At 44.8% G+C, this 27,727-nt stretch overlaps 1 long non-coding RNA gene across 1 annotated transcript in view; it reads right to left on the minus strand.

Annotated features, from left to right (window-relative positions):
* Positions 1 to 350: 350 nt before the first annotated feature.
* Positions 351 to 27,727, minus strand: part of LOC142929817 (uncharacterized) — a 106,972-nt gene continuing 79,595 nt past the window's right edge. The window contains exon 3 of the long non-coding RNA XR_012945964.1: positions 351 to 631. This is a non-coding gene — a long non-coding RNA (uncharacterized LOC142929817). The remainder of the gene's footprint in view (positions 632 to 27,727) is intronic.

Here is a 27,727-nt window from a genome sequence, read left to right on the forward strand (position 1 = left end):
GTGCGTGCCAGGCAGGGCAAGGGGGACTGCCATTGATTGTGTCGAGACCTTTTGTATGGGTGACGAGATGAACGCCCAAATTCAACGCAGGCCGCCACACAAGGGCTGCACATTTCAATGTTGAGCAGGTCCATGTGTGTCTGTGCGTGTGGGTCCCTGTGTGTGTGTGTGTTGTTTCTGTGTGCGTTATGTGAGGGTAGCAGTGGCGCAGTGGATAGTAAGCTACGCTCCGAACCCCGCAAACATGCGAGTTGGAGTTCCGCTCATGGCCAACACCAATAACGATTATTTATCTGAACTGGTCCTGGGTCGACTCAACCTCAAATGAATACCTGGAGCGGTGTGTGTAATACGTCACCACTTGGGAGACAAAGGCGGCCGGGTGTGGTGTTGGTCACCTACCCCCTGGTATACCATGCCGACCTTCATTGGTGCTTGCGAACAGCACTTGCCACAACAGTCTGTTAAGACCATATGGGGGATCTTCGTCTCTGTAGTGGGAAACTCGTAGGTGTGTGCATGTGTGGAGGGAAACCTGTACTGCTGTCGTACGTTGTGACCGGGCGAGGCCAATTTCCGTCCTCATGGTCGGCCACGGCGTCCTGGTCTTTGTACTGCTGCTTGTTTTTGGCTGTAATGACACCCAACATGGACAACCCCATCACCTGCGTTCAAACAAGTGTTACACAGTACGTACACACGCGCAATAAAGCAACCACAAAGCACATACACTTTTAAATATAAAAGCACTGGGGGTCTAGTACTGTAGTCACCAATCCGTGTGTATTATTTATTTATTTGTTGGTCATTCTGATGGCAGCACAAACAGAAGCTGCATCCATAACTTCTCAATCCGCACAGTCCCAGGCCAAGGTCCATTCGTGGAATTAATACAAATATTTCCTTATTAGAGGGTGTTTTTGTTTGTTTGGGTTAGATCGCGTAAATCTTAGTCAAGTTTGTCACGTAAACAAAACATGCCAATTAGTGACTAATTCAGCACATCGGTGTGTTGGAGAGTAAACCCACAACATTTACAATTCAAGTACCGTGACGTTTCGCCTGTAACTACAACAACAACCCGCCTCGTCAGGTGACAGCCAGAGTTGTGGTGAAATCCTTCCCCTGTTTCGGTCTTTAATAGACGTAGACGGGGGATAAATGTGACGTCGTCGCTTGTAAGCAGATCCGATACGAAGACCGGGGGAGGGGGGGGGGGTAATGTATTGATGTAAATTACAATGGATATCTGTTATTGATTGGGTTATTCGCAGTTAATCAACATACATAATTGTTACTCCTGCTATTATGGATTGACTCAAACAGCTAGCGAAGGATGCTAGGTTTAGTAATATATGTTATATATGTCGCTTTTGTTAACTTTCAATCACATTTCTTATGATCACTGTTGCATTGTTTTTTATAGCATTATTTTAGTAACTTCTAGAAAGGTTTAGTTTAGCCTGATTTTTACATAGTGGACACTGTGTGTGTGTGTGTGCTGCGAGCTGAGTGGTGGAGGCACCTGGCAACAGTCGAACCGAGCCCGCTCGGCCTCTTCATCCGTGGCGACCAGCGTACAATCCTTACTATATTCTTGGTTCTTTCAGGTAAAGTCACGTAGATAGAAAATAATAACAATAAAAATACATTAAAATAAAAGAAAAAAACCCACGACGTTTCGATCGCAACACGTGATGAAGACCGCTTGTGTTGCCACCGAAACCTCGTGGGTTTTTTGCCTTCACTTAAAATGTTATTTTCTATCTACGTGACTTTACTGAAAGAACCAAAAATATGAATTCCTGCAAGTTACGAAAGTTTAAAGTAAAAATTTGACAGTCGTGTAACTAATCAGGCCTGGAGGATACAGTGGACCACGTGGTTTCCGGGGTTCGTTACCTTAACAAGTGACGTCACTTCCCTAGCAACGGTCGATCGTTACAGACGGAGGTGGACGCGCGCTCTGTGTGCTTAAAGATCGCATTCGGGAGCACACTTCAACAACGTCGTCAGTGAACATCGATAACGCGGTTAAATTACTTGGTAAACCTCATTGACAAACATCCGTGAGGTTGAACACTTCATTAACACAGTTAACGAAATCTATTGACAAAACGTGACCATCCGTGACTTCTCGTTCTGCCTTCAAGGCGATGTCTTCCGTGAGTACATCCACACGCGCGCTGTATCAGGATAACATTAATCTGAGAGAACATCTATATGTGAATGTGTGTCTGTTCGAAATGTTTAATGATGAGGACGGTAATGATGATGGTGGTGGTGGTTGTAAGCTGTGATATGATTAGAGTCTCACGTGCGCTGCTGTGATTTTGTTGCAGGGTGGAGAGATGAGCAAGCCGACGGGAAGTGAGTACTGTAATTCCACACACAGACATACACACAGACACATGCACCTGTATACAAAGACAGATCCCCGTATAGCCTTAACAGACTATTGAGTCAAGTGCTGTTAGCGAGTTAGCACCTATGATGGGGTGGGTGGTCAGCACCGCATCCGGATGCCTTTGTCTCCCCACATTTGATGTTTATACGTTGCACGAGGTACTATTTTAAGTTTGCGTAGATGTAGGGGACGCACACGACCGGTTTTATTTATTAGTCACTGATGGTTGTGAATGGGAATCGAACTCAGGTCGATCCCCACAGACACAACTGCTCCCAACCACTCATACAGACACTGCACATAGACACAAACAAAGACAGAAATCTTGTGTATAGCCTTGAAGCACTGTAGGAGCAAGTGCTGTTAGTGAGCACCTATGACGGCCGGCACCGCACACGAGGGGTGGGTTGCCAGCACCACACTTGTCCGTCTTTGTCTCCCAAGTGGCGATGTTTACACACCGTATCAGATACTTATTTGAGGCTGAGTGGACCTAGGGGAGGCCCCTAACCGACTCAGATAACAACAACAGCCCTCATTCGCCACTAAGTGACGGAGACGTCACCATGGCGCTTGTGCCAGGCCTGGTGCACTCCGAGGCCACTTGAAGTGTCGAAGGCTTGCCGACAGGAGATCAGGGGACAGACCCCAGTGCGATGGGTTGACTGACTCAGATGACTGGCAGACGCACCACCTTTGCATCCTACTGTGCCAACTTGCTGCGTTTTAGTCATCCAGTGCACCGTCTGTTGTTGTGAGCGTCGCTCCTCTCACCCTCCTTTTTTGCTTGAGGGCAACTGCCACCAACTTCCCATAAGCATCCTTCACGAGCTTCCTCCATAGAGGCAGATCTTGACACCAGTGGTACCAGTCTTTGGCAAGTCCACTTAGTTCCGTATCCTCCTGTACTGCATCAGTCCATCTCTTCTCCAGGCCGTGCCACGCCCATTTAGCCCCCTCTATCTGGAAAAACAGAGGCTGCTTGGGGATGCGGTGGCTGAGCAAGCAGGCTACATGACCCAGGCAATGCAGCCCTGCCCACCAGTGGAGCTCACTGTGAGCTGTTCACACATTCGAGCCTAGTTAAACCCAGGGTGGATCGTAGGCAGGCCAGTCTGAAAGTGTAAAGCTGGTTCAGATTTTTCATTTATTCTATCATTGGCCAAGAAGACCCAGCGTTTTGTGTCGAGTGACAGACCAGGTAGATACCCCAAAGTGTTACGAAGCTGATGAAAATATGCCACTTGACCGATTCGGAGTGAGACCTCTGCTGCCAAACCAGAATTTTTGCATAAGCACACTATCCAGGTACGTAAACTTCTCTCTACAATTACCCTATCACTCAAGAGTAGTTGAGGGGGCGGAGTATTAAATTGCACAAAATACTCAGGCGGGTGCTTAGTTTTGGTGGGGCTGATGGTAAGGCACCACCTCTTTGTCACACGCTCCAGGCTTAGCAGCAGAACCTCCAACTATTTTTCAGTGTGAGCATCAACTTCCAAATGATCAGTGTACATAACATGGTTGACCAGTAGGGAGCCATCCCTTGACCTCACCCAGGCATCAATCAGCCTCCCATTGTATCTGTAGCAAATATTAAAAAATCCACCGGTACAGCCATAAAAAAAACTTCTCGAACTATGTGGTCGAAGATGATGCTAAATAATGTGTCAGCCAGAGTAGATCCCTGTCGCACCCCACTGTAAACAGGAAATTGCTCTGACTCCTGGGCACGCAACTTTATCCGGGCCTGCCCACCATCGTGAAGGTCCTTAATGATTGTGAGCAGAGGGTTAGGGACTCCGGAAATACGAGTAACAATCCAGAGCCCTGGCCTACTGATTGTATCATAGGCCTTGACCAGGTCGGCGCTGCAACACTACACATGTAACGCATGGATTTGTTACACCGTTCAACCACACACACAGACACATTTTAATTAAAACAAGTCCCTGATTTGTAAAAAAAAGAATCAGAGTACCAGTCATCAAATAGGCATTTGACACTTGGTCCAAAGAATATGTGATACTGTAATAGAAATACATGAATAGCTAAATTCAGAATTTAGGTTAATAAGGCATAACCCAGTGCACAATATGACATTCATGAAAAGACAAACAGTGCAACAAAGGAAATAAGCTTTCAGTCTGTATCAGACGGTCTCAGACGCTAGTGTTGAGAAGGTGACATGGCAGGCGTTTAGAAACCCGCAGTGCCGGCAGATGTAAAGTCGTTACACACAGTGTCTTTCGAACAATACAACAGTCAGGTGCTTGATGCAGCTGGTGACTTTCCAGATGTGGTGGGGTATTGACGATGTGTAGAACGATGCAATTGTACTTCTTTCTCGAATGTCAGGTGTTGTCGGGCTTTGACGATGTGTAGCACGATGGATTTCCTTCAGTATCCAACGTATAGAGGTGTCTTCACCATGATAATTCTTCACAGGCTTGTTGGTTTACAGTCACGTTTTTTCTAAACTCATGTGATTCATGGCACGTGACCTTGCAGCACAGTTTTGAGCAATGCCTTTCCTTCTCCAAGAGACACACATGTATCCTCTCTTTCTGTAAAACTCACTTTAAGTCTTCTTAATTTCACTTGCCATATGTATCGGCTCAATATAAAGTGACAAATGCAAATCTTAAACTTTGCTTTTAAAATCTCCACTGTTTTACCACTATACCGTCTCCACTGCTTAACCACTATACCTCTGAGTGGTTACTCAGCGTTTCAGCTATTCTCGTGCAAGGAATGACTTCTGTTGAGAGCAACCTCACATGCACGGGAGCACATGCTATCCAGCCAACATAAACATTAGGGTTGCCCCTGGCTCTCTGGCCCCTTTGGGCACCCTCCTCTTCTCCTCCCTTTATCTTTTCTAACGTAGCCCACTAATATACTAATTGTATGAATGGACCAGTGTATAAGAATTAATAGTGTATTTCTTATCCAATTCATGTTCTCTCTTGTGAAACAATGGACATCTTTTAAATTTAGCCAGACCTCCACAGCTTGCCCATAAATCCATCTTACTTTTTCTGAGATAACGGAAGTTTTTCTATGTTTGGCCTGGAGTTTCCAGACCTCGCAAACTTAATATGGCCTCCCCAACCAGCCCATAATCCTAATTAAGTTATTTGGAGGAGGAGGTGTCTCCGGCACATGAGTCAACCTCCAGACCTCCCTACAGTGTTATCATTGTTACATCGGTCTCAAGTTAAGTTAGATTCCTGTCAATGGTGCCAAGTTTCTTTACCAAAATAACATACAGGAAATACGCCTTTTGGCGTCCTCTGGTCTAACACCGTTTGAGACGAGGCTCAAAAGAAAGCTGTCCCTGGTGTGGACCAATCAGTTTCAAGGACAATGCATATATTATCAGAGTATGTTTTTTGTTTGCATTCTGACCACAAGCATCATGGTTAATGCAGACATGATTCCTTGTAAAAGGTTTCAGTTTGGTGTTTTAACATCTTAACACCTGTTTTGTTGCCAGTAAAAACGGGAAAAACCTATTATCATACAGGAAATACTCAAATACCCATTAACGAATCAATTGTGGTGCTGCTCTCTCCTCCCCATGTGACTCCCCAGACCGTCGCTCGAAGGGGCAGCGAAAGAGGTTCCTCGTTGACACAAGACTAGAAGCTAAGCGCCAGATTCTGGAGCTTGAGATGATCCTGCTGGATCATTGTGCACAGCAGCAGGCCAAATATCAGCGGGAGCTGCTGCAATTCCAGAACAGCACCGAGCTGAAGAGCTTCATCATCCACCACCAGCAGCAGCAGCAAAAGGCAGAAGAGCAGCAGCAGGCAGAAGTCAGCACCAATAATGAGGATGTGAAGCAGACAATGCAGAATAGCAACAAGGTTGAGAACGAGATCGAAGAGATGGAGAAAGTGGGGGAGAGAAATGGTATGAAGAAAAAACGTGGGAGTAGGAAGAAACATAAGAACAAGAAGAAAGTTCTGGAGGAGACAGTGAAAGAAGAGGTGGCTGAGAGAGAGGGGAGTGAGGGAGAGCCCATGCAGGAAGTGGTGGAGGTTGGGACGATTGAGGTAGAGATGATTGAGGCAGTGGCTTTGGAGGATGTGATGAATGAGGTAGAGTTGAATAAGGTAGAGGTGTTAGAAGGAGATGGCAAGCGGGAATTGGCGAAGGAGGCAGAGGTAGCGGTGATTGAGGTAGAAGCAGTGGCCAAGCAGGAAGTGGTGAAATATATAGCGGCCAATGTCATAGAGGGGATTGAGAGAGATGCAAAACAGGTATTAGCAGAAGAGGTAGAGCCAAATGCGGTCGATCGGAATGAGGGAATGGCCAAACAGGAAGTGGCTAAGAAAGTTGATAATGTTGTGGAGACAAAGAAAGAGGGAGAGGATGGTCTTCAGAGGAAACGTAGGAATAGGAAGCTACGAAGGACTGATATGAAAGTGCGGGAAGTAGAAGAGATGAAGGAAAACGAGATTGAGGGAGAGGGGAATGATGGAGAGCCCAAGAAGGAAGTGGCGAGTGAGGTAGAGGTAGTGGTAATTGAGGTAGATGCAGTGGCCACACAGGAATTTGTGAAAGAGGTAGTGGCCAATGTCGTAGAAAGGATTGAGAGAGATGCCAAGGAGAACTTAGGGAAAGAGGTAGAGGAAAGTGAGGTAAATGGGAATGAGGGAATAGCCAAACAGGAAGTGGCTAAGAAAGTTGATAATGTTGTGGAGACAAAGAAAGAGGGAGAGGATGGTGTTCAGAGGAAACGTAGGAATAGGAAGAAACACAAGAACAAGAAGAAAGTTCTGGAGACAGTGAAAGAAGAGGTGGCTGAGAGAGAGGGGAGTGAGGGAGAGCCCATGCAGGAAGTGGTGGAGGTTGGGACGATTGAGGTAGAGATGATTGAGGCAGTGGCTTTGGAGGATGTGATGAATGAGGTAGAGTTGAATAAGGTAGAGGTGTTAGAAGGAGATGGCAAGCGGGAATTAGCGAATGAGGCAGAGGTAGCGGTGAATGAGGTAGAAGCAGTGGCCAAGCAGGAAGTGGTGAAAGATATAGCGGCCAATGTCATAGAGGGGATTGAGAGAGATACAAAACAGGTATTAGCAGAAGAGGTAGAGCCAAATGAGGTCGATGGGAATGAGGGAATGGCCAAACAGGAAGTGGCGGAGAAAGTTGAGAATGTTTTGGAAACAAAGAAAGAGGGAGAGGATTGTGTTCAGAGGAAACATAGGAATAGGAAGCTATGAAGGATTGAGATGAAAGTTCGGGAAGTAGGAGAGATGAAGGTAAACGAGATTGAGAGAGAGCGGAATGATGTAGAGCTCAAGAAGGAAGTGGCGAGTGAGGTAGAGGCGAATGAGGTAGAGGTAGCGGTGATTGAGGTAGATGCAGTAGCCACACAGGAATTTGTGAAAGAGGTAGTGGCCAATGTCATAGAAGGGATTGAGAGAGATGCCAAGGAGGACTTAGGGAAAGAGGTAGAAGCAAATGAGGTAGATGGGAATGAGGGAATAGCCAAACAGGAAGTGGCTAAGAAAGTTGATAATGTTGTGGAGACAAAGAAAGAGGGAGAGGATGGTGTTCAGAGGAAACGTAGGAATAGGAAGCTACGAAGGACTGAGACGAAAGTGCGGGAAGTAGAAGAGATGAAGGAAAACGAGATTGACGGAGAGGGGAATGATGGAGAGCCCAAGAAGGAAGTGGCGAGTGAGGTAGAGGTAGCGGTGATTGAGGTAGATGCAGTGGCTACACAGGAATTTGTGAAAGAGGTAGTGGCCAATGTCGTAGAAGTGATTGAGAGAGATACCAAGGAGAACTTAGGGAAAGAGGTAGAGTCAAGTGAGGTAAATGGGAATAAGGGAATAGCCAAACAGGAAGTGGCTAAGAAAGTTGATAATGTTGTGGAGACAAAGAAAGAGGGAGAGGATGGTGTTCAGAGGAAACGTAGGAATAGGAATAAACACAAGAACAAGAAGAAAGTTCTGGAGACAGTGAAAGAAGAGGTGGCTGAGAGAGAGGGGAGTGAGGGAGAGCCCATGCAGGAAGTGGTGGAGGTTGGGACGATTGAGGTAGAGATGATTGAGGCAGTGGCTTTGGAGGATGTGATGAATGAGGTAGAGTTGAATAAGGTAGAGGTGTTAGAAGGAGATGGCAAGCGGGAATTAGCGAATGAGGCAGAGGTAGCGGTGATTGAGGTAGAAGCAGTGGCCAAGCAGGAAGTGGTGAAAGATATATCAGCCAATGTCATAGAGGGGATTGAGAGAGATGCAAAACAGGTATTAGCAGAAGAGGTAGAGCCAAATGAGGTCGATCGGAATGAGGGAATGGCCAAACAGGAAGTGGCTAAGAAAGTTGATAATGTTGTGGAGACAAAGAAAGAGGGAGAGGATGGTCTTCAGAGGAAACGTAGGAATAGGAAGCTACGAAGGACTGATATGAAAGTGCGGGAAGTAGAAGAGATGAAGGAAAACGAGATTGAGGGAGAGGGGAATGATGGAGAGCCCAAGAAGGAAGTGGCGAGTGAGGTAGAGGTAGCGGTGATTGAGGTAGATGCAGTGGCCACACAGGAATTTGTGAAAGAGGTAGTGGCCAATGTCGTAGAAAGGATTGAGAGAGATGCCAAGGAGAACTTAGGGAAAGATGTAGAGGCAAGTGAGGTAAATGGGAATGAGGGAATAGCCAAACAGGAAGTGGCTAAGAAAGTTGATAATGTTGTGGAGACAAAGATAGAGGGAGAGGATGGTGTTCAGAGGAAACGTAGGAATAGGAAGAAACACAAGAACAAGAAGAAAGTTCTGGAGACATTGAAAGAAGAGGTGGCTGAGAGAGAGGGGAGTGAGGGAGAGCCCATGCAGGAAGTGGTGGAGGTTGGGACGATTGAGGTAGAGATGATTGAGGCAGTGGCTTTGGAGGATGTGATGAATGAGGTAGAGTTGAATAAGGTAGAGGTGTTAGAAGGAGATGGCAAGCGGGAATTAGCGAATGAGGCAGAGGTAGCGGTGATTGAGGTAGAAGCAGTGGCCAAGCAGGAAGTGGTGAAAGATATAGCGGCCAATGTCATAGAGGGGATTGAGAGAGATGCAAAACAGGTATTAGCAGAAGAGGTAGAGCCAAATGAGGTCGATGGGAATGAGGGAATGGCCAAACAGGAAGTGGCGGAGAAAGTTGAGAATGTTTTGGAAACAAAGAAAGAGGGAGAGGATTGTGTTCAGAGGAAACATAGGAATAGGAAGCTACGAAGGATTGAGATGAAAGTTCGGGAAGTAGGAGAGATGAAGGTAAACGAGATTGAGAGAGAGCGGAATGATGTAGAGCTCAAGAAGGAAGTGGCGAGTGAGGTAGAGGCAAATGAGGTAGAGGTAGCGGTGATTGAGGTAGATGCAGTAGCCACACAGGAATTTGTGAAAGAGGTAGTGGCCAATGTCATAGAAGGGATTGAGAGAGATGCCAAGGAGGACTTAGGGAAAGAGGTAGAAGCAAATGAGGTAGATGGGAATGAGGGAATAGCCAAACAGGAAGTGGCTAAGAAAGTTGATAATGTTGTGGAGACAAAGAAAGAGGGAGAGGATGGTGTTCAGAGGAAACGTAGGAATAGGAAGCTACGAAGGACTGAGACGAAAATGCGGGAAGTAGAAGAGATGAAGGAAAACGAGATTGAGGGAGAGAGGAATGATGGAGAGCCCAAGAAGGAAGTGGCGAGTGAGGTAGAGGTAGCGGTGATTGAGGTAGATGCAGTGGCTACACAGGAATTTGTGAAAGAGGTAGTGGCCAATGTCGTAGAAGTGATTGAGAGAGATGCCAAGGAGAACTTAGGGAAAGAGGTAGAGTCAAGTGAGGTAAATGGGAATAAGGGAATAGCCAAACAGGAAGTGGCTAAGAAAGTTGATAATGTTGTGGAGACAAAGAAAGAGGGAGAGGATGGTGTTCAGAGGAAACGTAGGAATAGGAATAAACACAAGAACAAGAAGAAAGTTCTGGAGACAGTGAAAGAAGAGGTGGCTGAGAGAGAGGGGAGTGAGGGAGAGCCCATGCAGGAAGTGGTGGAGGTTGGGACGATTGAGGTAGAGATGATTGAGGCAGTGGCTTTGGAGGATGTGATGAATGAGGTAGAGTTGAATAAGGTAGAGGTGTTAGAAGGAGATGGCAAGCGGGAATTAGCGAATGATGCAGAGGTAGCGGTGATTGAGGTAGAAGCAGTGGCCAAGCAGGAAGTGGTGAAAGATATATCAGCCAATGTCATAGAGGGGATTGAGAGAGATGCAAAACAGATATTAGCAGAAGAGGTAGAGCCAAATGAGGTCGATCGGAATGAGGGAATGGCCAAACAGGAAGTGGCTAAGAAAGTTGATAATGGTGTGGAGATAAAGAAAGAGGGAGAGGATGGTCTTCAGAGGAAACGTAGGAATAGGAAGCTACGAAGGACTGATATGAAAGTGCGGGAAGTAGAAGAGATGAAGGAAAACGAGATTGAGGGAGAGGGGAATGATGGAGAGCCCAAGAAGGAAGTGGCGAGTGAGGTAGCGGTGATTGAGGTAGATGCAGTGGCCACACAGGAATTTGTGAAAGAGGTAGTGGCCAATGTCGTAGAAAGGATTGAGAGAGATGCCAAGGAGAACTTAGGGAAAGAGGTAGAGGCAAGTGAGGTAAATGGGAATGAGGGAATAGCCAAACAGGAAGTGGCTAAGAAAGTTGATAATGTTGTGGAGACAAAGATAGAGGGAGAGGATGGTGTTCAGAGGAAACGTAGGAATAGGAAGAAACACAAGAACAAGAAGAAAGTTCTGGAGACATTGAAAGAAGAGGTGGCTGAGAGAGAGGGGAGTGAGGGAGAGCCCATGCAGGAAGTGGTGGAGGTTGGGACGATTGAGGTAGAGATGATTGAGGCAGTGGCTTTGGAGGATGTGATGAATGAGGTAGAGTTGAATAAGGTAGAGGTGTTAGAAGGAGATGGCAAGCAGGAATTAGCGAATGAGGCAGAGGTAGCGGTGATTGAGGTAGAAGCAGTGGCCAAGCAGGAAGTGGTGAAAGATATAGTGGCCAATGTCATAGAGGGGATTGAGAGAGATGCAAAACAGGTATTAGCAGAAGAGGTAGAGCCAAATGAGGTCGATGGGAATGAGGGAATGGCCAAACAGGAAGTGGCGGAGAAAGTTGAGAATGTTTTGGAAACAAAGAAAGAGGGAGAGGATTGTGTTCAGAGGAAACATAGGAATAGGAAGCTACGAAGGATTGAGATGAAAGTTCGGGAAGTAGGAGAGATGAAGGTAAACGAGATTGAGAGAGAGCGGAATGATGTAGAGCTCAAGAAGGAAGTGGCGAGTGAGGTAGAGGCGAATGAGGTAGAGGTAGCGGTGATTGAGGTAGATGCAGTAGCCACACAGGAATTTGTGAAAGAGGTAGTGGCCAATGTCATAGAAGGGATTGAGAGAGATGCCAAGGAGGACTTAGGGAAAGAGGTAGAGGCAAGTGAGGTAGATGGGAATGAGGGAATAGCCAAACAGGAAGTGGCTAAGAAAGTTGATAATGTTGTGGAGACAAAGAAAGAGGGAGAGGATGGTGTTCAGAGGAAACGTAGGAATAGGAAGCTACGAAGGACTGAGATGAAAGTGCGGGAAGTAGAAGAGATGAAGGAAAACGAGATTGAGGGAGAGGGGAATGATGGAGAGCCCAAGAAGGAAGTGGCGAGTGAGGTAGAGGTAGTGGAGATTGAGGTAGATGCAGTGGCTACACAGGAATTTGTGAAAGAGGTAGTGGCCAATGTCGTAGAAGTGATTGAGAGAGATGCCAAGGAGAACTTAGGGAAAGAGGTAGAGTCAAGTGAGGTAAATGGGAATAAGGGAATAGCCAAACAGGAAGTGGCTAAGAAAGTTGATAATGTTGTGGAGACAAAGAAAGAGGGAGAGGATGGTGTTCAGAGGAAACGTAGGAATAGGAATAAACACAAGAACAAGAAGAAAGTTCTGGAGACAGTGAAAGAAGAGGTGGCTGAGAGAGAGGGGAGTGAGGGAGAGCCCATGCAGGAAGTGTTGGAGGTTGGGACGATTGAGGTAGAGATGATTGAGGCAGTGGCTTTGGAGGATGTGATGAATGAGGTAGAGTTGAATAAGGTAGAGGTATTAGAAGGAGATGACAAGCAGGAATTAGCGAATGAGGCAGAGGTAGCGGTGATTGAGGTAGAAGCAGTGGCCAAGCAGGAAGTGGTGAAAGATATAGCAGCCAATGTCATAGAGGGGATTGAGAGAGATGCAAAACAGGTATTAGCAGAAGAGGTAGAGCCAAATGAGGTCGATCAGAATGAGGGAATGGCCAAACAGGAAGTGGCGGAGAAAGTTGAGAATATTGTGGAGACAAAGAAAGAGGGAGAGGATTGTGTTCAGAGGAAACGTAGGAATAGGAAGCTACGAAGGATTGAGATGAAAGTTCGGGAAGTAGAAGAGATGAAGGAAAACGAGATTGAGAGAGAGGGGAATGATGGAGAACCCAAGAAGGAAGTGGCGAGTGAGGTAGAGGCAAATGAGGTAGAGGTAGCGGTGATTGAGGTAGATGCAGTGGCCACACAGGAATTTGTGAAAGAGGTAGTGGCCAATGTCGTAGAAGGGATTGAGAGAGATGCCAAGGAGGACTTAGGGAAAGAGGTAGAGGCAAGTGAGGTAGATGGGAATGAGGGAATAGCCAAACAGAAAGTGGCTAAGAAAGTTGATGATGTTGTGGAGACAAAGAAAGAAGGAGAGGATGGTGTTCAGAGGAAACGTAGGAATAGGAAGCTACGAAGGACTGAGATGAAATTTCGCGAAGTAGAAGAGATGAAGGAAAACGAGATTGAGGGAGAGGGGAATGATGTAGAGCCCAAGAAGGAAGTGGCGAGTGAGGTAGAGGTAGCGGTGATTGAGGTAGATGCAGTGGCCAAGCAGGAAGTGGTGAAAGAGGTTGTGGCCAATGTCGTAGAAGGGATTGCGAGACATACAAAGCAGGAATTGGTGAAACAGGTCGAGGCAACTCAGGTCGACACGATCGAAGAAAAGGCCATGCAGGTCTTGATCAATGAGGTAGACAAGAATAAGCTAAAGGCCAAACAGGAAATGGCAACAAAAGTTGAGAACGTGGTGGAGGAAATAAAGCAGGAAGGGGCAAATGAGGTTGAGGCATATGAAGTAGATGCCATCCAGGAAGTGGCAAAAGAGGTAGAGGAGATTGAGGGAGAGGCCAAGCAGGAGGTGGTTATGGAGGTAGAGCCGAATGAGTTAGAGGCGAATGACGTAGAGGTGATTGAGGTAGAAGTGAAGGTAGGGGATATTGAGGTGGAGGAGAGTGAGGCGATTTTGGTAGAGGCGAATGATGTAGAGGCAATAGAGGTAGACGCAAAAGAAGTAGGAGCTATTGAGTTAGAGGCAAATGAGGTAGAGCTGAAGGAGGTCGACACGATTGAAGACGATACAAAGCAGGAAGTGGTGAATGAGGAAGGAAGATGTGAGCAACCTTGGAGGGCAGAGAGTGTTCAGGAAGAGAAGAAAGAGATTAAGCACATCCCATCTTCTAAGGGAGAGAGAAAGAACAGTTTCTGGCGTTGGGCAATTTGGAGCTTCATGTGCTGCACACGGCAGCTGGAGAAAGATGAAGAGGAGAATGAACGAGGAGGAGACAGAGGGAAGGAGCACCAAGACGAGGAGCTGGGAAACAAGAAGAAAGAAAAGTGGTGGAGACTCCACAGAGGGAGAAACTAGCGTGTTCTCCCAGACATAGACATTGAGACGTGGTTGTATGGACATGTATATTTATATATGTATATATACATTTCAGTTGAAATAAAAACGTACTTATGTTTCTTGAACTCGACTTCTGGTATAAAATATGTATTACCTAAGCTATCAACAGAAGGTTTGTACAGGATTAACTGCACTTGTGGCAAATGTTATGTTGGGCAAACAGGACAAATGATCAGCACGAGACTAAAAGAACATCAGAGAAATATTAAATACACACGTTTCAACAAGAACACTCAATCCACTGCTGGATAAAGCCCTCTCCATGCTGCGATTCCTCACATCCCTGTGATGTGGCAATCCATTCAACTCCTGTAAGCACCCTATTTTTATTTGACCAGGTAAGGCCCACTGAGATACATAGCTCTTTTCCAGAAGCAGCCTGGCCACATATGATTGCTCAACGAGGTGGCTTATGTGAAAATTCATAGCAATCATTATCCCAACGTGACCATGGGGAGAACATGCAAACTCCAAATACGGGAGACCCTTGAATATCACGAGTTCATAGTTTGTGGTTTAGACCTATCGCCGGCAAGCTCTATGTATATCAATTTACCTATCATGGGGATTAGATTTGGTCTTTATTGGGTATACTGTACAAGGAAGTACTATATCATCGTGTGATATCGTGGTGGGGAGCAGGCGAGGGGATTATTTGTTTACCAGCCTTTTGCCCGTCCAAGCATGGGTGTATTGCAGTAAATCTGAAACTTGCAAGCGCAAAGCAGACCGCGAAGTGATATTCATTGCATCCATTTGTGTGCAATTTGTAAGCCCGCGGTGACAGACCTATTTCATTTAAAGGTTATAATCCCTTGTTCATCATGACGTTGTTTTTACTTAGATGTCTCAATAGCGTTATGGAGATCGCGTTACGTGAGGGTTCTGCCTTTGTAGTGAGTTTATAAGTTGACGCTTAGGAGGGGAGAGGAGGCACCTCGCCCCCCCCCATGTGGAGTGATGTCACCCGCTAATTATTATCAATGGAGGGGGGTGTCCATTTGGAGGACGTCACCTGTTCATGATTAATAATGAGGGGGGGGGGGGTCCATGTAGAGGACGTAACCTGTTTATGATTATATTCTATCGGTCCTTTGGTAAAGCCACGTAGATAAAAAATAATAAAAATATCACGACGTTTCGATCGCAACACAAGCAATCGTCTTCAGGTCAGGTGAGAGAGAAAGTTGCTGAGACAAGGTCTTATATAGGCCTGAGATAGGTGCATCAAGGTAGGTTGGTGGAGCTAGAGATGGTCCAACCACAGAGGCTGGGACAGTGGTCTTTGTATTGTGAGTTTAGCAAACTCCTCCGCCATCTCAGTTGAGTACTCTCTATTAACTTATTAAATATTTAAACTTGTTATATACAATAGAACCCCTCTTAACGACCACCCCATGTTAACGAGTAATCCCTTAACGACAGGCCTCCATAGAGCCCAATGTTTACTGTATAGTAGTGGTGTATAATAGTGGAGTGCCTCTGTAGAGCCCAATGTGTTCCCTTACCGATCATTCCCATTGCTAGCGACGGGCTGCTGGTTTATTCTCCTTGACACGAGATCAGCAAGGTATCATGGTTCATGTGTGGCAGTTTCACCACCTGTACGCGATCACGACAGTCGACGCGGCTGACCGGGCCCCACGTTTGTGGTGAGGCACCACGGGGGCCAACGTTTTCATGGAGAAATTTGAAACTGATGCCATCCAGACTGCCACTCTACGCCCGACGTTATGGAAGAGGTACGTGGATGACACTTTTATCATCTGGCCACATGGCTGGCCTGCTCTAGACCAATTCCTCGACCACATCAATTCCATACACCCAGCCATCAGATTTACCATGGAAGTCGAAAAAGATGGCAAGCTACCCTTTGTGTATGTCCTTATTAAAAGGAGACCTGATGGTTCAATGAGCCACTCTGTCTACAGGAAAGCTACCCATACGGATGCTTACTTAAAACCGGATTCCCACCACCATCCATCCCAGAAGAACTCCCTCATCAAGACTCTATACCATAGTGCCCAATGCATTTCCGACCAGGAACACATTGCCAGTGAACTCAAGCACGTACACCAAGCTCTCAAGGCTAATGGTTACTCCGACTACACAATCCGCAAAGCCATCACTCCAGCAATGAAGAAGAATCCTCTTGAGGAGCCATTCAAAACCATCACCTTACCCTACATTGCGGGGGTCACAAGAAAGATCTCCAAAATCCTGAATAAACACTAGATCCAGGTCCGATTCAACACAGTACATAAAATCCGTGATCTGGTTCCGTCTGTAAAAGATGTGGTTCCAGACATACAGTACCCGGGCGTCTACAAACTAAGTTGCCTCTGTGGTAGCAGTTACATTGGAGAAAACAAACGACATATCTCGGACCGCATCCGTGAACATAAAGCAGACTTGAAACATGGTAGGACGAACACCTCAGCCATGGCAGATCACTGTTATAATTCAGTGGGCTCACATGACATTGACTTCTCCAAGACGGACGTTCTCTGCAAGCCATCCGGCTACCATGAGAGATTCGTTCATGAGGCCATCCACATATACAAACACAGAGACAATTTCAACCGAGAAGATGGATTCTGGCTTAGTAACCATTGGAAAGATGTTATAAACCATTTCGGTTCTTAATTGATTGTATTTTATGGTGACTTTCAGACCGCAGTCCATTCGCTGGCACTGCCTCTTAATAGCTTTCACACGACGGTCAATGGTATGGTTTATAGCATGTTATATAATAATAAATAGTATAACATTGTAATGTTTAACATAGTTCATAAGGCAATATATAGTATCGTAATTGTATAGTGAATATACAGCAGTGTGGTATACAGTAGGGTTGGACGAATAATACATAGTGTAATATTACAAGTCTAACATTTTACAGTCTAAAGTATAGGGTAGTGTAAAGTAACGCATTGTATAATTCAAGGGTGGGTTTGTCTATGGTAGTGTATATTATGGTGAATAGTCGTGTAATGTTGGAAAATTTTAGTTGGAGACATATCAATATCATGCATAATGTTCGAGCTTACATTGGGCTGTGTATACGATATTATACAATGTAGTTTAGATTGGAAGGTATAACATTACAATGTATAGTAGTCTAGTTTATGGCATGGTTGTAACGCAACACAGGACAGAGCAGCGCATCGTGGCTGTTTCTCCCCCCTCCTCCGTTCCGAGCATGGATGGACTCGTCCGTCTGAACGAGGCTCGTCGCTCTCCATGGTGCTAACGTTTGAAAGAAGGAAAAAACCGCCACCCATTTTTTCGCCATAGGGCATTGTAATGTATAATGACTTATTGTTAGTAGCTCAGCTGATTGGAGAGTATATAGAGTTTATTGATAACATTGATGTAGTTATATTTTAGTTGTATTAATTCGTTTACTATATGGTATTCATTATATAGTGTAGTGTATACCTAGTTACTTTATGTTTATAGCTCAACTTTTTGAAAAATATATTGAGTACATTTATTATATTGATGTAGTTTATACTTAGTTTTTTTTTCACATCGGTTTATTGTATGATAGTTGGGTAGTTGCAGTCCTTTAGCGTCCATATACTAAATGCCTCGCTTGATATGTAAACTTTGACTTTAATATAGCTATTTCCGTGACCAGTCGCATGCTAATCTCTCACATTAACATCATGCTAATCTCCCAGTTACATGCTAATTTCTGACTTTAACACCCTGCTGATCCAACACTTTAACACAGCTATTTCAATGCTAAATTATCCTGTTTGATATGTAAACTCCTTTGTCAAGGCGCTTTACCTCTCACACCTAGCCTAAAAGACGCTGCGAATCTTAGCAGCAGTTATTGAAGCGCTGTCGTCCCGACAGTTCTGTTCCTTCACCTGAAGAAGGCTACTTGTGTTGTGGCCGAAACGTCGTGAGAATTTTTATATGTTTTATTTTTTATTATTTTATTTCCATTCTACGTGACTTTACCGAAAGAACCAATAAGTTGCGTAAAGTTGTTGCATGCTTGGGCTCCACGTGCCGAAATTACCTTTTAAAAAACGGCTCCCAGTCTCATCAGATCTCAGAAGCTAAGCTTGCAGCGACCAGCCCTGATGGTAACCCGGAGATACAAATTAATATGGAGAAACAAATGTTCGCTTGTGACGACCAAGACTACGCCTGTCCTCCCAAGGACAGGCCTCACTGATTCCGAAGACTTTTATTTTCAGGAGGGTCCTGCCGAGTTTTTTTGCAGTAGGGAGGCGATGTTGTGCTGTGCAGTGCCGGAGAGTAAGCTCATGCAGCCGGTCCATCCTGTCCTCTCTCCTCCCGTCGGGACGGGTCGGTCACAATAGCGTTCAGAAACACCCTCCACGTCACAACACAGTTCAATTTCTCAATCCGGAGGTCAGCTCAAATCTGTACTGTGGGCGTTCCCTTGTATTCTACTGTGTACGTGGGGCTCTGGGTCCAATCCCCTGATCACCATTGCATTCACTTAAATAATAATACATTCTCCTGGCCACCCATAGAAAATAAGAGTGCGCAATTATACGTGTTATTCATCACAGGCGAGCTCACACCGGCTACACTTACAGCTTAGGGCCTCGCATTAAGAGAGGAAGGGGGGGGGGGCTCTAAATACGAAACAAGAAATGGACACGAGGTTTCGAGTTTTAACATAATTGTTTAAAAAAATTAAGATCGGTGAGAAAAAAAGACTCTCCAAAGCAGTTATTTTCATTCTGCTGACAAAAATATACAGGCATTCATAGAAGGGGCCTCTTAAGCTTGACAATGGTATAGGGCCCCAGCAATGTCATCATCCGGCTCTGCTGCCGAGTGTCATCCCAGTGAAGTAATTTGCAGGTAACTTTAGCATTGGGATGCTTGGCCAATACCCAGTTACATTGTGATTGTGTGTTTTCTAGCTACGTGAGCAAAGTGGATAACCCATACATCCGCAAAGTGCCAGTCGGATGATTAACCAAGGCCCTTCTTGTTGCGAGGGTCAAAGATCACCGCTGCAACACCCTGCCACCTGAAACGATAATAGTTCGCTTATAATTATGATTTTTTTTTATTTTAGTGTGCACATTTACACGCGATAATCACATCTCATCTCAAGCATTTTAAAAGGGCACCCTCAGTGGCAACTGTTCTCTGTGTGACACACGGTTATTCAGCACCTAACCTGCAAGCAGGTCAAGTGCTCTTTGCTGCGAGCAATCCCAATTGAGTGATTCGGAGTGAAGTTTTTTTTTACATGCCAATTTTCGCCTGTGATGCTGACACACGATGGCCATACTTTATTTTAAATAATGTCTTGGGATCGTTTTTATTTTTTTACATTGAATTTTAGTGAGTAAATCACGAGCCCGTTACAGTGCGCCACGGGACTGCACGTCATTCGAGTGGTGCATTCACAATGCAACCGGACCATTTATTAGGGGGGGCTGACGCGAAGGGGTGGAGTGAGGCTCGCGGCCCCCCATAAACTGGGGGGGGGGGGGAGAGGGGGGCATTGTGACAGGCGTAGAAGAGTTGTAGTTGTAATCTGCTCCACGTTTGTCTTGATAAAGGAGACCTGTGCAACCTGCTCGGTGTGTGATGTGCGTGCTCCTCGGTGTGTGACGTGCGTGCTCCTCGGTGTGACGTGTGTGCCGCTCAGTGTGATGTGTGTGGGTGTAGGAGAGGCCCATTACCCTGGCGCATGGCAGTCGATGACAAGTTCTACCGCTTGATCTGCGATGGCTACTGCATCCAGCCACCCCCCTGCTGTCCACCGCAAGTGTAAGCCGCCGCCCCCCCCCATACCTCCGACGCCAGGTTTTATCCACTGCTGGACTGATGCGTTTCTATTGTCGATGCAGGTGGCTGACGGAGGAGAGTGCGAAGTGTTTGTTCTGGGAGATTCTTTGGTTTTAATTGTAGTGATTCAATTAATTTATTGAACAATTGCTTAAGGGTGAATTATGTGATATGTGTTATTGGCAGTGAGTTGTGCTGGCTGGTTCAGTATCGTTGACATTGCCATCATTAACCCTCTTAGTCTGGAATGTCCTACTTCCAGCCGTACGTGATGTTGCGACCCACAGACTCCTCACATACATTGAGGGGAAAAAGTATTTGATCCCCTGCTGATTTAGTACGTTTGCCCACTGACCAAGAAATGATCAGTCTATAATTTTAATGGTAGGTTTATTTGAACAGTGAGAGACAGAATAACAACAAAATCCAGAAAAACGCATGTAAAAAATGTTATAAATTGATTTGCATTTTAATCAGGGAAATAAGCATTTGACCCGTGTGCAAAACATGACTTAGTACTTGGTGGCAAAAGCCTTGTTGGCAATCACAGAGGTTCGACGTTTCTTGTAGTTGGACCACCAGGTTTGTACACATCTCAGGAGGGATTTTGTCCCACTGCTCTTTGCAGATCATCTCCAAGTCATTAAGGTTTCGAGGCTGACGTTTGGCAACTCGAAACTTCAGCTCCCTCCACAGATTTTCTATGGGATTAAGGTCTGGAGACTGGCTAGGGCACTCCAGGACCTTAATGTGCTTCTTCTTGAGCCACTACTTTGTTGCCTTGGCCGTGTGTTTTGGGTCATTGTCATGCTGGAATACCCATCCATGACCCATTTTCAATGCCCTGGCTGAGGGAAGGAGGTTATCACCCAAGATTTGACTATACATGGCCCCGTCCATCGTCCCTTTGATGCGGTGAAGTTGTCCTGTCCCCTTGGCATAAAAACACCCCCAAAGCATAATGTTTCCACCTCCATGTTTGACGGTGGCGATGGTGTTCTTAGGGTCCTAGGCAGCATTCCTCCTCCTCCAAACACGGTGAGTTGAGTTGATGCCAAAGAGCTCCATTTTGGTCTCATCTGACCACAACACTTTCACCCAGTTGTCCTCTGAATCATTCAGATGTTCATTGGCAAACTTCAGACGGGCATGTATATGAGTTTTCTTGAGCAGGGGGGCCTTGCGGGCGCTGCAGGATTTCAGTCCTTCACGGCGTAGTGTGTTGCCAATTGTTTTCTTGGTGACTATGGTCCCAGCTGCCTTGAGATCATTGACAAGGTCCTCCCGTGTAGTTCTGGGCTGATTCCTCACCCTTCTCATGATCATTGCAACTCCACGAGGTGAGATCTTGCATGGAGCCCCAGGCCGAGGGAAATTTACAGTTCTTTTGTGTTTCTTCCATTTGCGAATAATCACACCAACTGTTGTCACCTTCGCACCAAGCTGCTTGGCAATGGTCTTGTAGCCCATTCCAGCCTTGTGTAGGTCTACAATCTTGTCCCTGACATCCTTGGAGAGCTCTTTGGTCTTGGCCATGGTGGAGAGTTTGGAATCTGATTGATTGATTGTTTCTGTGGACAGGTGTTTTTTATACAGGTAACAAGCTGAGATTAGGAGCACTCCCTTTAAGAGTGTGCTCCTAATCTCAGCTCATTACCTGTATAAAATACATCTGATAGCCAGAAATATTTCTGATTGAGAGGGGGTCGAATACTCACTTCCCTCATTAAAATGCAAATCAATTTATAACATCTTTGACATGCGTTTTACTGGATTTTGTTGTTGTTATTCTGTCTCTCACTGTTCAAATAAACCTAATATTAAAATTATAGACTGATGATGTATTTGTCAGTGGGCAAACGTACAAATCAGCAGGGGATCAAATACTTTTTTCCCTCACTGTAGATCCCTGTCACACCCCACTGTAAACAGGCAATTGATCTGACTCCCGGGCACGCAACTTTATCCGGGCCTGCCCACCATCGTGAAGGTCCTTACTCATTGTGAGCAGATGGTAAGGGACTCTGAAAATACGAATAACAATCCAGAGCCCTGGCCTACTGATTGTATCATAGGCCTTGCCCAGGTCGGCGCTGCAACACTACACATGTAACGCATGGATTTGTTACACTGTTCAACCACACACACATACACATTTTAAATAAAACAAGTTCCTTATTTGTAAAAAATAATCAGAGTACCAGTCATCAAATAGGCAATTGACACTTGGTCCAAAGAATATGTGATACTGTAATAGAAATACATGAATAGCTAAATTCAGAATTTAGGTTAATAAGGCATAACCCAGTGCACAATATGACATTCATGAAAAGACAAACAGTGCAACAAAGGAAATCAGCTTTCAGTCTGTATCAGACGGTCTCTGACGCTAGTGTTGAGAAGGTGACATGGCAGGCGTTTAGAAATCCGCTGTGCCGGTGGATGTAAAGTCGTTACACACAGTGTCTTTCGAACAATACAACAGTCAGATGCTTGATGCAGCTGGTGACTTTCCAGGTGTTGTAGGGTATTGACGATGTGTAGAACGATGAAATTGTACTTCTCAAATGTCAGGTGTTGTTGTGCTTTGACGATGCGTAGCACGATGGTTTTCCTTCAGTATCCAACGTATAGAGGTGTCTTCACCATGATAATTATTCACAAGCTTGTTGGTTTATAGTCACGTTTTTTCTAAACTCATGTGATTCATGGCACGTGACCTTGCAGCACAGTTTTGAGCAATGCCTTTCCTTCTCCAAGAGGCACACATGTATCCTCTCTTTCCTCCAAGATTGTTTTAGCAACACACTTTAAGTCTTCTATATTTCAGAAATCTCCACTGTTTTTCCACTATATCGTCTCCACTGCTTAACCACTATACCTCTGAGTGGTTACTCAGCGTTTCAGCTATTCTCGTGCAAGGAACGACTTCTGTTGAGAGCAACCTCACATGCACGGGAGCACATGCTATCCAGCCAACATAAACATGAGGGTTGCCCCTGGCTCTCTGGCCCCTCTGGGCACTCTCTGGGCTCCGGGCACCCCGGCCCTCCTCTTCTCCTCTACTCCCTTGATCTTCTCCTTCTCTAACGTAGTCCACTAATATACTAATTGTATGCATGGACCAGTGTATAAGAATTAATAGTGTATTTCTTATCCGAGTCATGCTATCTCTTGTGAAACAATGGACATCTCATGAATTTAGGCAGACCTCCACAGCTTGGTCATCAATCCATCTTACTTTTTCGGAGATAACGGAAGTTTATGTTTGGCCTGGAGTTTCAGACCTCGCAAACTTAATATAGCCTCCCCAACCAGCCAATAAATCTTATGAAGTTCCGAAATGGTTTAAAACATCTTTACAATGGTTCTTAATTAATTGTATTTTACGGTTACCGTCAGACCGCAGCTCTTTCGCTGATATTGCCTCTTAATACCTCTCACACCACGGTTAATGGTATGGTTTATAACATGGAGTATAACAACGCATTATGGCTGTCTCTCTCCCTCTTCCGTTCCCGAGCATGGATTGAGTCGTCCGTCTGAACGAAGCTCGTTCGTTGTCCGTGGTGCTGGTCGTTGATGGGAAGAAAAACCGCCATTTTTTGCAATATGGCATTGTGATATATAACGACTTATTGTTGGTGGCTCAGCTGATTGGAGAGTATATAGAGTTTATTGATAACATTGAGGTATTCTTAGTTTTTTCGGTAAAGTCACGTTGAAGGGAAACAACAAAATAATAAAATATATATAAAACACTAAAAAATTCTCACGACGTTTCGACCATAACTCAAACGGTCGTCTTCAGGTGTGTTGGTTTGCATAAATTTATTTTTAAACGGCGCATTTATTTATTTATAAATGCATATCCGACCAGGAACACATAAGCAGTGAACTCAAGCACGTACACCAAGCTCTTAGGGCTAATGGTTACTCCGACTATACAATCCGCAAAGCTATCACTCAAACCATGAAGAAGAACCCTCTTGAGGAGCCTTTCAAAACCATCACTTTACCCTACATTGCGGGGATCACAAAAAAATCTCCAAAATCTTGAATAAACACAAGATCCAGGTCCGTTTCAACACATTACATAAAATCCGTGATCTGGTTCCGTCTGTAAAAGATGTGATTCCGGACATACAATACCCTGGTGTCTACAAACTAAGTTGCCTCTGTGGTAGTAGTTACATTGGAGAAACCAAACGCCATGTCTCGGACCGCATTCGTGAACACAAAGCAGACCTTAAACACGGTAGGACCAACACCTCGGCCGTGGCAGATCATTGTTCTAATTCAGTAGGCTCACATGCCATTGACTTTTCCAAGACAGAGGTTCTTTGTAAGCCATCTGGCTTCCATGAGAGATTCGTTCATGAGGCAATCCACATATACAAGCACAGAGACAATTTCAACCGAGAAGATGGATTCTATCTTAGCAATCATTGGAAAGATTTGATAAACCATTTCAGGTCTTAATTGATTGTTCACGCTTACAGTGGCTTTCAGACAGCATACATTATAAAAAATTTCGTCTCCCCCCTCCTCTTTTCAGAATATAGATGGACTAGTCCTAAATAAACTGCCAAATCGTTGCGCGTGGCGCTAACGTTTTTATAAATAAATAAATGCGCCGTTTAAAAATAAATTTATGCAAACCAACACACCTGAAGACGACCGTTTGAGTTATGGTCGAAACGTCGTGAGAATTTATTGTTTTATATATATTATTATTTTGTTGTTTCCCTTCAACGTGACTTTACCGAAAAAACTAAGAATATGAATTACTGCAGTCACGAAAGCTTTAAATCAAAACATTGAGGTAGTTTATATTTTGGTTTTCATTGGTTTTACTATATGGTATTAATACTGGAAGGAACGAAGTTGTAAACTGAGTGTACCAACCTGCAATAGACAAAATTCCAATGCTCCTACCAGCCCACCCTGCAGGGACCTGTTTATATAGTGTAGTGTATACCCAGTTGCTTTGTGATTAATAGCTCAGCTTATTGAAGAATATATCAAGTACAATTATTATACTGATGTAATATAGACTTAGTTTTTTTCCCACATTGGTTTACTGTATGATAGTTGGGTAGTTGGAGGCCCTTTAGCGTCCATATACTAAATGCCTCTGTTAATATGTAAACTTTGACTTTAACACAGCTATTTTTTGTCACAAGCTAATCCCTAGCTATTTCAATGCTAAATTCTCCTGCTTTCTAGGTCATTCACACCTATCACCGAGCTTAAAAGACGCCACGAATCTCAGCAGCACTCATTGAAGCACTGTCGTCCCGACAGTTATGTTCTTTCACCTGAAGAAGGCCGCTTGTGTTGCGGCTGAAACGTCGTGAGAATTTTATTGTCTTATTTTTATTTTATTATTTTATTCTCATTCTACGTGACTTTACCGAAAGAACCAAAGAAGATAAACAGATACTTTAAACACCTTCATTTGGAAGTGCACGCTTACGTTTACTATTTGCAAAACATAAACCAGGATCAATCCACTGCTGGATGAAGCCCTCTCCATGCTGCGATTCCTTGCATCCCTGTGATGTGGCAATCCATTCAGCTCCTGGAAGCGACCTATTTTTATTTGACCAGGTAAGGCCCACCGAGATATATAGCTCTTTTCCAGAAGCACCCTGGCCACATATGATTGCTCAACGTAGTGGCTTATGTGAATATTTATAGCAGTAATTATCTTAACGCATGTTTTTAGATGTGGAGAAAAAAACCGGAGGACCTGGAGAAAAGGATACGTGACCATGGGGAGAACATGCACACTCCAAATACGGGAGACCCTTGAATATCACGAGTTCATAGTTCGTGGTTTAGACCTATCGCCGGCAAGCTCTATGTATATCAATTTACCTATCATGGGGATTAGTTTTGGTCTTTAGCGGGTATACTGTACAAGGAAGTACTATATCATTGTGTGATATTGTGGTGGGGAGCAGGCGAGGGGATTATTTGTTTACTAGCCTTTTGCCCGTCCAAGGATGGGTGTATTGCAGTAAATCTATTGCAGTAAATCAGACCGCGAAATGATATTCATTGCATCCATTTGTGTGCAATTTGTAAGGCCGCGGTGACAGACCTATTTCATTTAAAGGTTATAATCCCTTGTTCATCATGACGTCCTTTTTACTTTGATGTCTCAATAGCGTTAGGGAGATCACGTGACGTGAGGGTTCTGCCTTTGTAGTGAGTTTCTAAGTTGACGCTGAGGAGGGGGGAGGAGGCACCTCGCCCCCCCCCCATGTGGAGTGACGTCACCCGAAAGTTGCTGAGACAAGGTCTTATATAGGCCTGAGATGAGTGCATCAAGGTAGGTGGGTGGAGCTAGAGATGGTCCAACCACAGAGGCTGGGGCAGTGGCCTTTGTATTGTAAGATTAGCATGTCAATGGCTGTGGCAGTGGCCTTTGTATTGTGAGAGATTAGTCTATTCATGAGTATTAATGAGGGGGCCTGCTCGACGTGGAGTGACGTCACGTGCGGGACACAGACATTATTGGCTCATTATAGTAGTAAATTTGGCATTCAGTACAGCACATTTCCATTGTGATGTGTCTATTTTTGGTTGCGTGTATGTAAGCTCATTATTTAGGTCAAGCTTAAGTATTGAATATCACGCTTTTGGCTTTTGCTACACTTTCCAAAAATGTAACCACCTCGATATCCAAGGTACTCCTTATAAAGGCATCAGGGTCGGGATCAAACCCTCGGCCTCCTCCATACCAGGTGAGGTAGTTAACATCTCCTAGCCACCGAGCTGATTCAGTCTCTGTGGCAATGATTGTCCATGCTTTGCACAAGCAAATACTGTAGAAGCATAACTCGCTTTTTGTGTCTCCACATAAATCAGAATACGATGTTTAAATACATCAGCCTAATGGCTTTTCCCACCAACATTCCCCAGCAGCATTTGTTTTAAGCAATATAATTATACCGGCTCCCATTTGGGTTTCATCAGTTAGGCTTGTTAAACTAATGGTGGTTGTTATTCAAAAAAAAGCCGGCCATTTGCGTCAGTGCCACAGTCCAAATTTACCAGACTTTAAATAATACTTTCCAATTATCCAATTGGTTAAAACCACAGAGCAGCATTGCCCTTAATGTGAAACCATGGCACACTCTACCCGTCTGTAAAACATATCACCTTCGTGAGAGCCTTGCATTGTAGGAATGGTGCAAATACATCTGGTAATGATTTCATCTAATTAGATCTGAGGAAGAGTTATTACTATAAATCTTGACTTAAAGCTTTCGTGACTGCAGGAATTCATATTATTTGGGTCTTTCGGTAAAGTCACGTAGATAGGTTCAAATTAATAAAAATAAAATAAACCAAAAAGCTCTGACGTTTTAATCACAACACAAGTGATCGTCATCAGGAAGAAGAAAGAGGGGGAAAGCTGCTGAGGCAGACTGTTTTAAAGGTTGAAAATGGGTGTAGCCCAAGGGTCATAAACGACGTGGCTAGTGATGTTAATGTGAGAAATTAGCACATTAATGTAAGATCGGAGAGCGGCCTTCATGACGAGGGCGCGGAGGTGGTTAGGTTAATGTGAGAGATTGGCATGTTAATGTAAGATCGCAGAGCTGCCGCCACGTCTAGGTCAGCATGCGGAAGGGGCTATGTTGGTGTGAAATTTGTTTCACCTGTTAATGTAAGATCGGAGAGCCGAACCTACGGGGAAAATAAAAACTAACATCGGAAGGTGGCAGGATGAGAACAACACCAGTTATGACTTAAACTG

This window comes from Petromyzon marinus, chromosome 2 (genome assembly GCF_048934315.1).
Source record: "Petromyzon marinus isolate PM22_M1 ecotype Great Lakes invasive population chromosome 2, UKy_Petmar_22M1.pri1.0, whole genome shotgun sequence".
In the NCBI taxonomy this organism is placed as follows: Eukaryota; Metazoa; Chordata; class Hyperoartia; order Petromyzontiformes; family Petromyzontidae; genus Petromyzon; species Petromyzon marinus.